This window comes from Cavia porcellus, unplaced genomic scaffold (assembly GCF_034190915.1).
Source record: "Cavia porcellus strain 051 isolate PalLab524CR breed Dunkin Hartley unplaced genomic scaffold, mCavPor4.1 scaffold_10, whole genome shotgun sequence".
Classification (NCBI taxonomy): domain Eukaryota; kingdom Metazoa; phylum Chordata; class Mammalia; order Rodentia; family Caviidae; genus Cavia; species Cavia porcellus.
In genome coordinates, this window is record NW_026947493.1 from 19,563,651 (window position 1) to 19,581,204 (window position 17,554).

Sequence of the window (17,554 nt, forward strand, 5' to 3'; positions counted from 1 at the left end):
ATCAGACAATTACACCTGACAGGATTGGTGTTGACTACAGTGCTAACCTGTGAGGGGTGGGATTTACATCTCTTTTTAAAATACATTTTTGATGAGTTGGATAGTATGAGATATCTTCTAAGCTTCAGGTTAATAATTACATTATTGCTGGGAAGCTGCACGTAAATGCACAAAGTATTCAATCTCACATGCCCCAAAACTGAGCTCATGGCTCTTTCTTTCAGACTGGCCTACTTCTGCCCCTCCCCAATCCAATAAATATAGCACCACTGTAGTCAAGATTCTTAAGTACTATTGCCTGAGCTCAACTTGTACTCACATAGGTAACAAAAGGAATATATTTCCTCATGAAATCTAGTAAGGTATTGTACAGCCAAGTGCTAGCAGGGCAGGTACACAGAGGATTCCAAATAAACAAAGCCAGAATCTTGGACAATGTCAGAATATTCCCTCTGTTTCTCTTTGCCTGTTGGCTTCATTCTTTTTTACTTTAGACTGACTTCTACTCTGCAGTGGAAAACATGGCTGTCAAGTTTCACTATTTTATAGCTTGCAACTTCTGTCCTCCCAAAAAGAACTAACTTCAAGCTGGCTTTGACTCTGAGTTCCAAGTTCAAAATTTTGTAGGACTCTGGCTAGCTTGGTTTAGAATCACTGTTCCCTTCCTATGCCCATTACTGGCAGGAATTTGGGATTCTATGATTATCAGAGGTCAAGCATCTTTTGGCATAAATCAGGACAATGGGGCCAAAGATTTTAGGAAAAGCAATGACAACTTACTTTAAGTAAATTGCCAAGCAATTTTCAGAAAAGAAGGTATAATTGTTTTTTTTTTTTTTCGGTAAAAAATGAAAGGATGTGCTGGGGAAATGTAGGTGTCCACTTTAATTTTAACAAGTCCATCTATTCAAATGAGAGACAGTCATCTCAGTTTCCTCTCCTCTTGCATTCCCTCATCTAGTCTGCTAACATATCGCAAATGTGTCCCTTTCATTTTATCAACTGTATTCCAATTTGATATATTTAAAAATTTTTGTTGTGCTTTTATTTGCTGCTTCTGGGGATCAAATCTAATGCCTGTGCAAGCTAAACACACGTTCTTACCACTGAACTATGTCCCAAACCCCAGTTCCTGTTTTAGATGCTCTCATTCTTACCGAGTAGTAGTGTTACCTGATGGCACTATCATCTATTTTCAACACACCTTGTATTCTATCAGGATATACTTCCTAAAACCCAAGGTGGGTCACGTAATAAGATCTTTCCAACATTCTCCATTACCTAGAGAATAAGTTTCAAACATAACATATAGCTCAAAATTCTTCCTAATGGAACTTGAAGTCGTTTCTCCCAGCTCAATTCTGCTGACCACTCCTTCACTCACCTTCTGTGATTTCAACTTATTTCTGGAAATTTATTCCAATCTCTCAGTCTCTCACCCAGTAAATACAAGGAAAGCCTGGTTAACTACAGTACTGTATAAGTTAACAAGATAATTCTGAAGTTCTCCTTGTTCATCCGTTGAGAGGGACCTGATCTTATTCAGAATCTAAGAAGAACTGGTCTGGGAGGCTCTCTAGACCACCTGTCCTTTATTTTATGTGGATGAAATTCTGAGACCCTATGAAATAAAATTACTATCTCTGTGATGGTGGGCAACAACCTTCTGATGTTCATTCTAATACTCAAAATTCCATGAGAAATAAGGACAAATATCATAAATAGAAGGACCAAGAAGGCAGGAAGAGAATGTAGCCACAGGGAGAAGTAATCCAGAAGGAAAGGTGGCTGTACCTTTATTTCCCTAAATAATTTTCCACTCCAAAGTGTACAATTAAATTTAAAAAGCTTACAAATGCTAGCAGGACAGTGACTAGCCACTACAGAGGAGAAGCAGAGACATACAAGAAGAAAAGGAGCAACAGGAAGCTTAAGAAACCATCTCGGAAGAGGGCTGGATCCAGAGCCAGGATGGATCCAAAGCACCCAGATGGTTTTAATGACCAGGCTCTGCCTCATTTCTTTCATCTCTGGACAGGGCAGTCACCAGCGAAGGGCCACATCCTGTCAGTGGTCTGCCTTCCAGGCTCCTACTGGTTGCCCTGGACATTTCATTCTGGGTCTGGATACTTTCCCATCCCCCAAATCTCATACCAAAAAGTCTGCTTACTAATTCCCAGTGCTGCTCCAGCATTTGGCACTATGTTGGAACTTACGAAGTGAATAATAGTAAATCTGGAGAATTTCTTTTTGTCCTACTGACACTTATTTTAAAATAATTCTTGTTGGAATGTAATTCTTATTGGAATATGATGATCTCAACCTCCCTGATAAAGAATTACTAACTGTTTGAAGAAGTACATACAACCAACTAAACTTGTGGCCAAAACAAATATTTTGGACACATGTGAGTCTAGGGAAGATGGATGGTAATGGATGAGAAATAATTGTCTCATCCTCTCTTTTTGCCCTCCCGCAAGAAAAATAAAATTTTAAATGATCCTAAATCTGGCATTACCTACAAATAAGAAAATATTCATAAAAATGTTACCCCACAAGAACAAAGCAGAAAAATAACTAGAATTTCTGAAGTGAATCATTGATCTTTCATAGAACCACTCAAATTCCTTTTCCGACACTTGAGTGTTAATATCAGCATCATGAGATCTCAGACCATGCTCTTCGTTTTGTTAGCTTGGAAAAAATGACTAATCCCTGTGTACTATTCTTGGAAATTGTTATTTTGACCAATTTGGGAAGGATGAACTAATATTATCTAGTATTTATAGCACATCCACAGTTTACAAAGTCATTCTCAATTAAATTCTCACAGCAGTTCCTACATGAAGTAATTTGTTACAGTCACTCATCTAAGTGGCAGAGCTAAGATATAAACACAGATCTTCTGAATTCAGCTTTCAATTTTTTGGGGGTGGGGGGGAGTTCCAGGGATCAAACTTATAATCTTGCACTTGCCAGGCAGGCATTTGTGCTGCTGAGCTATATCCCTGGCCCCAACTTTTAATTTTTTCATGAAAAATAAAATAAAATCTCATAACAAAATGAGTCAATATTCCGTATAATATTATCTAAGTTGAATTATCTCCCAAAGGCACATTTATAGACAGCTAAGTTAGATAGAAATAGTATAGGAAGTTAGACAGGGCTGGGCCCTAAAGAGGTCAATGGCTAGAAGAGTATTTACAGAAGACCAGACTTCAAAAAAAATAGGAACTGCTCTCCCATGCTTCCCTTAGGGATGAATGGTAGTGGCTGATATTCTAAGTAGACATCAGTCACCTTGGGGTGGAGGACCAAACCCCCTTAACTCAACTGTGCCAGGAAAATCTTTGTCCACCCCATGAGCACATGCTGTGTGACTTACTTTCCCATTTGATCTCCATTTAAACAATATTACCCAAGCAACTACACTTGTTGTAACCCTATTGGTTGATCACAGTTTTATCCCATTGCACACTCATCCTAAATTTTTCCATTGGATTAATATTCTTTGGGACTATACTTATAATCTTACTGATTGTTTTTATTCCTTCTGCTTTAAACCCACCTCACCTTGTGGCTTTGCAATAAACATTCTGGAGAAGATGGGTTGACAGGCCACCCATTGTTTTGGCCTGCCTTCTGTCCTTTTTTTTTTTTTTTTAGAGAAAAAAAGCAAAACAGAAAAAAGGGTAAATAATACAGGGCAATCACTAGTTGATAAATTACATACAGTTTTTTTTTTGTCTTTTTGGTTTGTATCCGTACCAGGATTCGAACTCACGACTGCCTGCTTGCAAGGCAGGCGCTTATGCCACTCAGCTAAATCCCCAGCCCTTCATACAGTTATTTTTTATGTAAAGAAAAAACAAAACAGAAAAAGGGTAGAAATAATACATAATTATAAAAAAAAGTAAGAAATCACTAGTTGATTCTTTTATCTTTAATTATCATTCTTTTATCTTTAATTATCATTAGTTGATAATTACATATTGTCCTCTTACAAATAGTTGTTCAAGTTATAAAAGTGAAGCATACAAAGTGGACATTTAAACAGTGAGACTGCAAACAGTTCTGTTCAACTATCCAACAAAAACTTAATAATATGGTTATCAATCCTATACACTTAAACATACATGCAGTTATATCCGTTAGAGGACTTTCTTTTCCTCTTTTTTTTTTTTACAATAGCAATTATACATTTTGGGTTTTATCACTCCATTTCTTATGACTTTTACACTAGACATACAATGTGATATTTATAAATATGATTCTTGTTTATTTCACTAGTGAAGATAGCCTCAAGTTGTTTCCATTTACCTATGAAGGCCTCAAGATCATTCTTTTTATAGCTGAGTGATATTCCATCATATAAAAATACCATATCTTTTTCATCCACTCTGTTGTTGATGGGCATCTTGGCTGTTTCCAAGATTTAGCTATTACAAATTGTGCTGCTATGAATTAACAAAAACTTAGTAGTATGGTTATCTATCTAGCACACTTAAACATATATACGGTTATATCCTTTAGAGAACTTTCTTTTCCTTTCATTATCACAATATCTATTATACATTTTGGATCTTATTACTTTTTTATTATTATTTTTATACTAGAGAGACAATATGATATTTACAAATGTGAGTCTGATTTATTTCACTTATGAGGATAGTCTCAAGTTGCCTCCATTTACCTATGAAAGCCTCAAGATCATCCATTTTATAGCTGAGTAATATTCCATTATATAAAAATATCTTTTTCATCCATTCTGTGTTTGATGGGCACTTTGGTTGTTTCCAAGATTTAGCTATTACAAATTGTGCTGCTATAAACATGGGTGCACATAAATCACTGTGGAATGTTTTCAATTTTTCTGGGAAAATACCCATGAAGGGAATAGCTGGATTGAATAGAACTTTCAATCCTAGTTTTTTGAGGGCTCTCCATACTGATTTCCACAGTGACAGTCTACACTCCCACCAACCGTAGAAAAGTGTTCCACACAGCCCCACAGCCTCACCAACATTTGTTATCTGTTGATTTCTTGATGGCAGCCATTCTTTCCAGAGTGAGATGAAATCTCAATGCTGTTTTAATTTGCATTTCTCAAATGACCAGTGATGGTGAACATTTCTTCATGTATTTACTTGCCATTTGTATATCTTCATCTGAGCAATGTGTGTTCATGTCAGATGCCCATATTAGGAGAGGGTCTTTGAATCCGTCTGTCTCTCTTAAACAGAAGATTTCTTTTTCTCAGTAAATTCTTCCTACTCTTACCACCCATTGTTCCTAGAATTCATTCCTCAATTTTAGAGACCATGAACTCAGCATTTTGAACAGCTAGCAGGTTTGGAGTTATATTTCCCCTGAATCAGCAGTACTTCAGATCTTCCCATTGGAGGTTAGGGTTTCTACATACAGTTTTTGTGGGGAACACAATTCTGTCCATAGCAGTAAATGACAAGCATACTGCAGGTTTTGTACTACTCTGGCAACTTTCTGTAAGTTTGAAATTACTTCAAAATAAGGAGAAAGGGAAAAAGAAAGCTCTCTATGATGTACATTCCTGTAATTCCAGCACTCTAAGAAACTGAGGTTGGACCTTCTAAGTTTGCGGAGACTGGGGCCATTTGGTAATTTAGCAAGATCTTGTTTCAAATGAAAGAATGAAAAAAGGGCCGGGGATGTGGCTCAGTGAGAAGTTCCTAACTCCAACTCTTCCTAAACTAGCTAGCTAGATAAGGGGTGATATGCAGGAAAGTGGCGCTGGTGAATTGTTTAGCCCACACAGATGGTGAATGGTAGGAAGTGGTCTCTTATCTTCTCCACCCTCTTCATTGTTGCATAGACACATGTGCAGTGCAGTTCATCAGATTTTCAGACATCATATACCCTCTCCTCACACCTGGCTGAGGAGGACCAATGAGGCCCTCCCCAGGCCTAGCATGCTGTGCCTCGATTACACAGGGGGCACTCTTGCAGAATGACTGACTTCTGCTACTGCTTCTAGTTTTGGACAAAATGCCCTGCTGCTGGCCATTGGATCAGAGTGAAAGGGAAGGATGATACAGCCAGGACTTCAGGGTAGCTTCTGCAGGGCAATTCACCTTTGAGGCTAACTTCGGCCAACCAGGAGAAGGAGGCTGGATCTTCCTATCCTTCCTGCTTCCCCAGTCTCAGCATGGGTTATGGCTCTATATGTGGAGCAGAAAGTGGCAGGACAACTTGTTTCCACATAGTAAAGCATCACTTCATGTTTTTTTTTCTGTTTGCTTACTTCTCCTTTTCCCTGTCCTATCTGCCTTGGGTCTGCACTTCACAAAGGAAGCACCAGTACCTCTAATCCTTGCCTCGGGCTCTTTATAGTGTACAAGATGGAGATTGGGACTGTACTATTCTTTCTCTAACCTGAATTGGGTCCTACTTGAAAGGAAAGTACTTCAAGTAGCAGTGGTAAAGCACGAAGGGTAATAGTCCTATAAATAGCACGTTAAGGTGGTAGGTAATGGGAGGCAGGTGGGTGGCAATGTAGATGCAGGCAACAAAATTAAGGGGTAATGAAGTTTGATTGGCTTGAGTGTCTGATGTTGAGTCTAGACAGCTTTCTGTAGGTATTAGTGAGCCATGCAGACTTTTTAAAGTAGTACAATAAAATGATGATAACAGCAATGTTGTAAATAGAAACCAGTGTTTATTAAGAAGTTTTCATCTGCTAATCCTTCATGCTAAATATTTTTCTAAATTATTTTACATTATCCTAATAACGATCCTATGAAATGGGATACTGATTCTTAGGCTAATAAATTTGCTCAAGGCCATACAGATTTTGAGTTCTACAATTTCTTGACACCAATATTAGGTTTAGGAACATAATTTTGCAATAAGTGTGAGAGATTAACCGGTTAAAGACATCAGAAATAAGGCTGCTCATCATTAAACATTTTGCCAGATTTAGCAAAACACTGAAGAAGTATGAAATACAACTTTCCTTTTTCTTTACGTATTTGCTATAAATTGTTCATTCAAGATAAGGAACAACATCAGGAATAGTAGTTACAGCATCACAGAACTTAAAGTTTATGAAGGTATAAGACAGCTTTTCCTATCTTCATGGAATTTAAAGATCAATAAGGAAGAGCAGAATTAATCAAAGAATCATAAATAGAACAAGTGCAATATGTGAGGGGGAAATATTGGTGGGGAAATTATTTAGTGTGATAAACATGGATCATATCTCAGAAAATAATCCTTCTACTGAGAATCTAGGTAGTTAATTACAAATGGCCCGTCAATGGGAATACAGTATTCTGCTATCTTTTGAAATTTAGCAAACTGGTAGCTAAGCTCCTGATTTCTTCTCTCCACCCAAATCTCGTCCTTCAGTAGTTCTCATCTCAATTAATAGAAATGCCATTTACGAGGTTGTCTCAGCCAAAATACTCTAGTTATCTTTGACTTTCCTCCTTTTGTTTTGAAGATAGAGTTCATCATCCAGCGCTTCTGAGTTCATCTTCTAAACAGATGCAGTATCCTATCCCTTCTTACCATCACCACTGGGTGACCTTCATCCAAGCCACCCTCATATTCCTGTGAGGTCTGCCACAGTTTTCTGGACTAGTCTCCTTGCTCCCCCTTTGGTCTTCTTATATCTATGTTAACAGGGATCCTGTCAGAATGCAAATCAAATCATGTGTCCTTTCTCCTCAGAACCGTCCTCCATCTCACTGAGTAAAATCTAAAACCCTTCAGTGATATCCAAGGGCCTGTGTGACTGATCAGCTTATGATCAGTATGCCACCTACCCTAGAATGTAAGCTCTATTGCATTCACTGTTAGATGGTTTAACGTCCAGAACAGTACTCCACATGGTAGGAACTCCATAAGTGATTATTAATTAACATTTTTGGGAGGGGTTGTTCTGCAAATCACTTTGCTACTGCATTTCAGATTGAAAATGAGAGGTCCTGGAAGGCCAGGTCCAGCGGTATATCCCTAGATGACAGTGGAAGGCTTAGATACTTTACTTCTGGGTGGGCATTGTGACACTAACTCAAGCAATCAAGAACATATTACTTCAACTGCCAGCCCCTTCTAGAGGCTGCTGCAGGTGAAAAGAGCTGCCTCATCCTGTGTTTGTTACCCTTACCTTAGAAGGTCAAACCCAGTAATCAGTTGACACGTAGAGTACAGACACTCCTCTCTTGCCCTAGTTCAGGACAGCTCTTGCAGTTCTCATCTGAAGAACTCCTATGGAGTTGGTCTAAGCCCTCTTGGGGCCTGCATGGCAACTAGACCAAGCCATCTGCCCAATTAGGCTTCGTGTCCTTTCCTTCATGGGTGTGTTTGGCAGGAGCACTCTAGTAAATCTCCTGCACTTTCGAAGTCTGTGCAAGAAACTCACTCATGGCATCATCTCCAGATCAAGCTACACCTCTTTTTCTGCTACATAGACAGATAACAGGCAAAAACAGACCCTCTCATAGAGAAGAAAGTCAGTGTCTTCTACTACTGTTTGGATTGGATGTGTTCTGTGCTTTGGGTGTGTGCCCCAAGGGTCTGTATGTTGAGATTTAACCTTCACTGTAAGATAAATAGAGGATGAAAACTTAATCCAACTATGATGTTTAGAGATGGGGTTTTTGGTAGGAAGATTATTAGACACAGTCATCAGGGTGGAGTCTGCGTGCTTGAATCCTGGTGGTTTAATGCGGAGAGAAAGACCAGAAGACATGCATATGCACACTCTTGCTCCCTGTCTCTTGAGATGTGATTCCCTGTGCCACGTTGGGGCTCTTCCTATAAGAAGGCCATCACCAGATGCAGGCCCTTGAACATCCATAACTGTTAGCTAAATAACTCCCTTTTCTTGTAAAACAGCTTGCTACAAGTATCTTGTTTTAGTATTGAAAAACTTACTAATGCAGCCTCCTAAGGCCAAAAGGTCATTCACCTGGGAACTCACAAAATCAGTAGCATGCCATTAACAGGAAAATACAAGATCCATCTAAGCGGTGCTAAAGAGAAGGGTTGTTATCTCGGGGACTTTGGGAATTTCAGTGCCATGCCCCATTAACATATATGCTTTTATCTGGGGCCTCCTAAACATAGTTTATAGTCTGTTCTGAGAATGCTGGGAGGGCTGTGGTCTTCTCTGAGGGCTGAGGTCATCCTCGCCTCCCAAAATAACCAAGGTTAATGGAGTGGAAATTTGAGGAAGGCTGTGTCAGGAAGTGATAAAGGGGAACACTTACTGATTTTGATGCAAAATGCTATGTTTTTTTCAACATTTCAGAGAAAATATTGAGGTTTTTCCTTCAATACAAATGAGCAAAAATTTAAAGATGATAAAAGAAAATATGGGTTATCTGAATGTGACTGAATCTGGTAAGTAGGGGTGCACCTTCTGAGGCATGCCCATGTTTTCCTTCTGATCTGTGATCCATGCAGCTGTTTTCTACAAAACAAATCTGAGCAGGTTTTGAAGCATCTTAGAGGCTGTTTCTAGATGCTCTGTGCTCTGTGCTGATGACATGAAGCACAAATCCCTGGTAAGGACATCAAATGCCTTTGCCAGTCAAGCTACTACCAGACGATCCAGGGTCCATTGAAACTTCTGAAACATTTCCCCTCCTCCCCCTCCACCGTTCAGAACCATTTACAGTTCCCTCCCAAAAGTTGGGCCCTTCACAGATCTTTATTTTTGCATTTATTCATCTTTGTTTCTCTCTTGTTATTCACCTCTGTTTCAATGCTGCTCATCAGTCAGTCTCGGGGCTCCTCACCTGCGTGTCCTCCAGGCATAATTCATTGCCTCTGTCTTTGTATTTCTTTCTTGAGGGGAAAGATATTTAATATTTCATTGTACAAGGAATAGTGTCTAAAGCAGGTACTTACAATCCTGACCTCAAACCTAGGCATTCTTGTTTACTAAGCTATATAATAGAATGGCGTTTGAATTGAAAAGAAAGATAGGTTAGAAAATAAAAAAAAAATTGGAAGGAGACAGTAGGATGCAGAAAGATAAAAGAAGCACGTGTGCCAGTCAAACACTTTGATCCCTGCAACAAATTAGAAAGACGTTGGCTACCCTGCCTGGTGACCCTGTCATAGATGCAAGAGAAAATACTCAATATTAAGGCAACGGGTGATAACAAAAATAAAACTCTGAGTCGCAGATACCATTGGACAATCTAGAAGAAAGACAATGAATATCAGATTTTTCTGTTTGTGCTATACAAACTAGAGAAATCCAACCTCTGCCGCTGAAGAGGCAGAACTACCTTCCACTCATTTCTTTGTCTTACCACACAACACACTATTGGAGAACTGAGGTCCTGATGAGATGCTTCACTCTAGGATAAAGCTGGGCCATTCCATTTCTCTAGAGTGTCCCTTTCATAAAGATCATATTAAAGTTTGTGGGAATGGTGAGAACTGTACAGATTTTAAAAAACAGAGGCTGGGGATACAGCTCAGTGGCACAGTGCCTGACTGGCAAGCACAAGGTTCTGAGTTCAATTCTCATACCAAAAATAAATAAATAAAATGGAACCCAGAGAAAATGTCAAAGCTGCCACCACATAGCATGAGCAGCTGTTACACTTTTGTTTCCTGCCTCAGTAATCTACCTATAGAAGATCACATAACCGGAACAGCTGTTTCTTATTGCAGTCTGCTGGGTCCACGTTGTAACCTGGACAGTGTGGAATGTCTGCTTTAGACTGTTTTGTCCAAGAGTGCTTTCAGTCTCCTTGAGGACATCTACCTTGGCACAGATTTTAAGGGTAGGGTCCAATTTGATGTTCATTGCACTCATTGGATGTTCATTAAATTCCATCAGTCTCCTGGAAACAGAACTCCTCTGTGATCTCTTGGCAACCTGCAGGGAAGCAATAAACTTGTACAGCTTCATCACAATCAATTGGCTTGGATTACAGGATAGGAACACAGAGTTTATGCTATATGGCTCCAGTGTAGGTTGAAGGGTAATGCTGTCTCCTTGGTCATGCTGTTCAGGTCCACCTCCTACAATGGTCCAGAAGATGTAAGGGAGTATGCTTCATCATAACAGGAATTATCTGAAGCCTAGCTAGAGTCCTCTTGATCTCAGTGGCCCTTGCCCTGCATCTTAGCTCAGGCAATGCCTGAGGAACTGTACAGGGTACAGGCCTGTAAACACATGCATGGTTGCTTTCTTTAAGCTCCAGTGTATTTCTTGGCACAAGTCAGGTGTGCACCCCACAGTACTTATACGTCAGGAGGTTTGCCTTGTTATCTAAATCTGCCCGAGGGGCCACTTGAGTAACTTTCTTTAGTTCTGTTGGGAGGCCAGTCTGTAGTAGCTTCTTAAACTCCCTCAGTAACTGAGATCAACCCAATGGAAGATGTCCTGCTCCTTTCTGGATAACAAAGCTTTCAATGACATGCATGAGAATTTAGGGTGTCACAGTGGCCTACTGGGGTTTCAAGTCACCCATTTGTCTGGACACCATGACTAGCATAGAAGACAGTGCTGATGGGGCTACCAGTTCACTGCATGGGATATTAGCATTCAGTTCAGCTTTCAGCTTCCCCTGAAAGACTGTTTTCCCCCATGACCACTGGCGTCTGTGCTGGAAATGCCTCGGCAGAAAGCACTGAACCCAATGTAAAGACTTTGTCTTTCTTCTTACACTTAGCTTTGTGTTTCATACCTGACATCTGGGTTTAACCTGCCAGTGTTGTTTTCAACTTTCTAACTTTTTTTTAAAATTACAATACTAATAAATATGTGTAAAAAAAGAAATATTAAAAAGACTAAAGTATATAAAATAGCAAGTATGAACGAATTCACCCATGTTGATTCGGAAGCTGGTTGTGTGGTTGGGAAGAGTACTGTTGTAGTCAGGGGTTGTACGGAGAACAATTAGAATCAGGACACAGAATTTATAATATTATTTATGATGGTTACCCAGAGTTTAACACAAGAAAGTGCAGGAAATATATCCACAACCCTAAAGACCTGGAATATTCAGCCAAGGGCCTGGATCCCACAGCAATGTCCTGCATGAGTCCAGATGAAGACCCCAGCTCATGACATGCCTCCCACAAGTCCAACTGGATGTCTAGAGTCCACAAGGACTCATACTAGTCTGTTGTATGGATTTGTGCTGGGAAGGCCCAAAGGTCAGTGGTGGAAGCTAGAAAGTCTGTGCCAGCAGGGTGAAGGAGCTGTGCTGATAGGTTGAGGGTTCTACGCTGGAGCCCCAGCTGAGTAGTCATCATCAAAACAAAGACCAGGGCTGTCATGAAAATCACCACAGCCATCCTCAGTGACTCAACACGGAGGTCCCGAGCTCCTCTGACAGAACAGAGGCAGAACAGTCCAGTACATGCCAGAAAGCCAGCGTGATGAATTTCTCCTGGAGATTAAACAGCATACATCTTCCTTTCTGAAGCCAGGAAGCAATGCTCCATGTAAGGACCAAAGTAAACCACAGCCACTCTCACCAACAAGTCCTAAGCTCCTCTAACGACAATGGTCAAACTCACACTAGGGAAGCTAGTCATGACAAGCTCCTTCAGGAGAACCAGTGGCTCAAACAGCAATACGTGGGAGAACCCACAACATCTCACTCACAACGTCTCACTAGTCTTCTCCACATCTCTATTCATGCTGGCAAGTTTCCTCAGGCGGAACATCTATGCTCAGCACCATGCTGAATTAATCCAGCTGGTGTTAAGTTGACCACCAGTTTTTTATTCATAACAAGTACACAGGTATATTAATTATTTTATTCTGGACTGGGGGTTTAGCTCAGTGGTGATCCCTGGTACCAAAAAGAAAAAAATGTTTCTGTATACTGTATTCTGTATACTGTTTTACTTCTGAAGTATTTCATTAAAAAATAATCCTTTTCCTTTTCTTTACCAGAACAGCAGCTCACATTTTGTTTTGTACACATTTTTCTAGACCATTTCTTATGTTTCCAAATGATGAATATACATACATACAAGAGCAATTATTTTTTATACAACATTAAATCTATTGTCCTATAATTTTCAAAAATTATGTAGACTTTATTATTAGAGCATTTTTAGGTCTAGAGAAAATTAAGCAGATAAGTAGTTCCCAATTGCCCCTTTCACTCCTGTTATTAACATCTAGCTTTGGTGTGATACATTTGTTACGACTGATGAGCCAATATTGATTCATGATTTGTGTTGTACATTCTATGGGTGTTACCGCATACAGTCATGTATTCATCACTAAAATACTGCAAAGAATAGCTTCACTGCCCTAAAAATTTTCTGTGATGGGCTTATTCAGCCCTCATCCAACTTTGCCTCTGGCAACAACTGATCTTTTTACAACTTTGTACTTTAGCCTTTCCAGAATGTCATATAACTGCAATTATACAGTATATAGGCTCTTCAGACTGGCCTTGGCAACAAGCGTTTAGGTTTCCTTCATCTCTTTTTGTGAATACGGTTTATTTTTAACAGATACAGACATTTTTCCTCACCTGTACACAGAGTTTTACCTTTTTCTCTTTAATGGCTATGTAATTCTTCAATAGTATGATTGCACAAATGTCTATCTTTTTCCTTCCTGGTTGACATATGGGTTTTCTTAAGCTTTTTAGTTTATCTGTTCACATCTCTCTCTTTAGTAAACTTCATAAACCTTAACCTTAAAACTTCATAGCAAATAAAATGTGCTTATTGCTTCTGTCCACAAAGAAGACCTATTTACACAAGAAAAGATTGTGGTAACTTCTGGGAGAAGAGGGAAGAGTCCTCTTAGGCGCCACAGAGGAGTTTAGAGGAGAGCAGGGAGTGACAGGCTGGGGAAGGTTTCCCAGAGGAATTTAGGGGAAGTGGGTTTTTAAGATGAGCCTTGTGGGATGGGAGGGTGGGGGTGGGGAGGGTGGGGGTGTGTAAGGGTTAGAAGGACTTGAAGCTTTGGGTCCTTTCCATTTTTAAAATAAAGAGGCCACTTCAGCCTGCTGGTGCTGGCAACACGGTTGAGCAGGCTGAGGGCTTGGGAGTGTGTCCACCCTTACTGCCAAAGCCTTCCCCATCTGTCTTGCTGCAGCCCAGGGAGTATGTGGGCTGGAAGGTGGGGTAGAGGGGTACAGACTCACTGTTAGATTGGGTTTTCCAGAGAACATGAGGGAGAATACATGTACAGCTCCTGGGAGGCCATAACCAAAAAAGGCAAGGAGTCCCGGCCTCTAAGAACTCTTTGTTCCAAAAATATTCCTTGCTTGTGGAAACCAAGAAAATGCCAAAGGACTCACGAGGTGATTGCTGGGCTGCTGCTGGAGCTGCCTCTCACTACATTACTTAGCCTGTGGTGTAGAAAATTCATGGTGCATCCCATGTTTCTCTTCTTTACTGGGTGTCCTCGTACGCAGAGCTACACGAGGACTGTAATGTCTTTCATAGGACCTACCACCCCCCAGTAAGTCTTGATGTTAGTTTCTGAATGACTAAATGAACAAATAGTGTTAGGTGAGACATTTCCTAATTTGGTTTACTAAGAAGCAGACTCTGAAATGAGTTTATTTGGGGAATGCTCATAGGGACCCCCAGTAGGGGAGAGAAAGTGGGGAGGGAGGCAGATAATAAAAGCAAATTTCCTCCGAAGCCTAATATCTCAGGGAAACTCTAGGAAATGGTCCAAAACATGTCTCAGAACTATCCCACCCCCGGATGAGGTGGCTGAGGTATTTGTATACCAAATCCTGAGGGTCACTGACTGACAGCCACTCCTGGGGGAATTGTAGTCTCCCAGACCTTCACAACTGACACCCACAGGAAGACAGGGCAGACTTCTATCGCCTCGGAAAACCCTTCAGGCTCTGAGATGTAGACACTGGAAAGCAGAAGCTGGTCAGAGCACACTGGCACCGAATGCGTGCAGGCTGTGGAGAAGGCACACACAGCACTTCCACACCTCCCGGACCTGGGGAACAGTCCTCAGACGCCTGTATCCTCTCTGAGGTATTTGTGACAAATCCTTGTTCCTCCCTTATCCCACATCTAAAGTGACAGGGAACTTAGCGCATCTCAGCATGGGATATTTCATTGCTGTCAACTTCACACACTAGAAATGCTTTTCTGCTTTTCATCCTGAGAGCTCCTTGGCTCTCAGTTCCCCAGTGGCTGCCGGAGCTACTCGAACCACTGAAAACGTAGTCAGCCTTCAAGTAACAGAAATAGTCACGGGATTCCCTCTGAACACCTATGGCTCTCTCTCTTTCTCTCCCTTTTATTTCAAAAAAGCAAGACAGAAAAAAGGGTAGAAATGATATAGAATTTCAAAACAATGTTAAGAAATCATCACTAGTTGATATATTGCATATTGTTACCTTAGAAGTAGTTGTACAACTTACAAAATCAAAGCATGAAAAACGAACAGACAATCAAACAAGGACAGCACAAAGTATTCTGTTTGATGAACTAACAAAAACTTAGTAGTATGGTTATCTGATAACCATAAGTTTTTGTTAGTTCATATACAGTTATATGTGTACACCTACCAGTTGTTCTTTCCTTTCAAGCACTTTCTTTCCCTTTCATCATTACAATATCTAGTATTGTCTCTCTAGTGTAAAAAATAAAGAATAATAATAAACTGAAAGAGAAATAAGGCTCCTTCTCTTTTAAACACCTCCAGTTCTTTCAACTTACTTCTCTTATGCTATGGGTTTGACTTTCTAGTCATCTACTGTACACCTAGCTAAGCAAAATTTTAAAAGAAAAAGGAACACAAAATATTAAGGATGATGTGCTTACTTACTTTTAAGGACTGGCACCCTTCATCTTGTGTTCTTTGAATGTGTGGTAACCACACAGTGAGAGAAGAAGCTGCAGCTGCCCTGGGGAGATGGATGGACAGTGATCGATGACAGTTCTCAGCACCCATTCCCACGCAGTGTCCAACACACTCTAATTTGCAAATACCTACAACAAAGAGAAAGCCCGTAAGTAATTGGCATACCTTCTCCAAAAAGCAGAATTGGGACTTGTGTTCTCGTTTGCTACTCCAGGCCCAATTTATTTATGCATCTCTTGCTTCCAGTCATAGTATTTTTCCCGAGTGGCTGGGAGGAATGGAGCAAATGTAATTTTTTCAACTTTTTATATATCTAATATTGTCTGATTCCTCCTTTTCTGTATAAATTGCTTTCTTTCTCAGCAGTTGCACAATTTTCTTGACAATATTTATAATCACTGTATGTGATCCTCATTGCAGTCTTTGGGAGCAAGGGTTATTCTTACAGAAAAAGAAACTGAGGCTCAGAGAAGTTATTACCCTAAGCTTGTGCAAAGCTACTGTTGGGACATAGGCTGCCTGACTTTGAGCTACCTCTGTTACCCTTCTCCTGTTTGGGATCCACTCTTCCTTTTGTGGTACTAATGCCCACACTGATTTTTTTTTTTAACTATTCTTCCCTCTTGAAACTGTATTATTTATGTACAAATATTTCTACTCTGAGACTCAGAGGCAATTACTTGAACTCAGCTCACTACTAAATGTTTTCCCCCAGCCAGTTATTGACCCAAAGATGAGTACATGAGCAAAGTCAGGTCCACATTTCAATATATTTTGATTATATGACAGAAAACAAGACATTCTTTTTTTCTATTGCGATTGGTGGTTGTACAGATGAAGTGAACCTGAATCTACTAAGAACCACTTTCTACAGCCTAATAATGGGGCCATTCAAGAGGACAACTGAGATGAAAAGGCAAAGCAAGGGCCTGGATGACATCACTTGAGTGTCCAGGCCCAGCTGAAATGGAAGCCCATTTATCTCTGGACTTCTCAGTTACAGGACAGGAAGTCAAAATCTTAAGCCAGTTTAAGAAAGCAGTCATTATAGGCAACGGGACAAACAAATCAATGCCAGCAAATGAGTACATCTCTCCCCAAGCTTTTCTTACACTACTACAAAAACCATATGTTGGTATAAGCACACATACTCATATACAACTACGTAATCATTTGTTCTAGAGAACTTTGTATTTTCAGGCCCATTTTCTCTCTTTTTTGTACAGTCACCAATCTCAGAAGACAAGTAAGTATTAAACTGCCACAGCTGGCCATTAGCAGGCCAAGGGTAGAGAGAATAAGGTCACTCCAGCAAGAAAGCCCAGTCTGGGAACCAGCGCCATGTGCGGGCTGCTGCCAAACTGGAACAGACAGACCCCAGCCCTTTCCGGCATGTGGGCTGGCAAACAAGAAGTACCAACCGAACCCCCAATAGTGCTGCCCCCCTGTAAGTGACTAGCTTATCTGGAGAAACACAGGCTGTGATGATAGCTATGGAGGTGAAATGCAATTGGATGCCTTGGTGCTTTGGTGTTTCACTGACATTGCAGGTCTAGAGCCAGTGGTCTGACCATGGGTTCAGAGGATATCGGTATACAGTGTGACATCAATGAGGGGATCTCCTTCTGAGGGTGGCAGCCATTGTTGACTCCCTATGGTCTTGTTTTGGAAGTCCTCTATCGCTTCCATTGTTTTGTTTGGTTTGATTTTATTGTGTTGTTTGATTAT

At 40.4% G+C, this 17,554-nt stretch overlaps 1 long non-coding RNA gene across 2 annotated transcripts in view; it reads left to right on the forward strand.

Annotated features, from left to right (window-relative positions):
- LOC134477844 (uncharacterized) overlaps positions 1–17,554 on the forward strand; it is a 102,641-nt gene that overhangs the window by 14,774 nt on the left and 70,313 nt on the right. For both annotated transcript variants that reach the window (XR_010050083.1, XR_010050085.1), the window contains exon 2: positions 15,798–15,974. This is a non-coding gene — a long non-coding RNA (uncharacterized LOC134477844). The remainder of the gene's footprint in view (positions 1–15,797; positions 15,975–17,554) is intronic.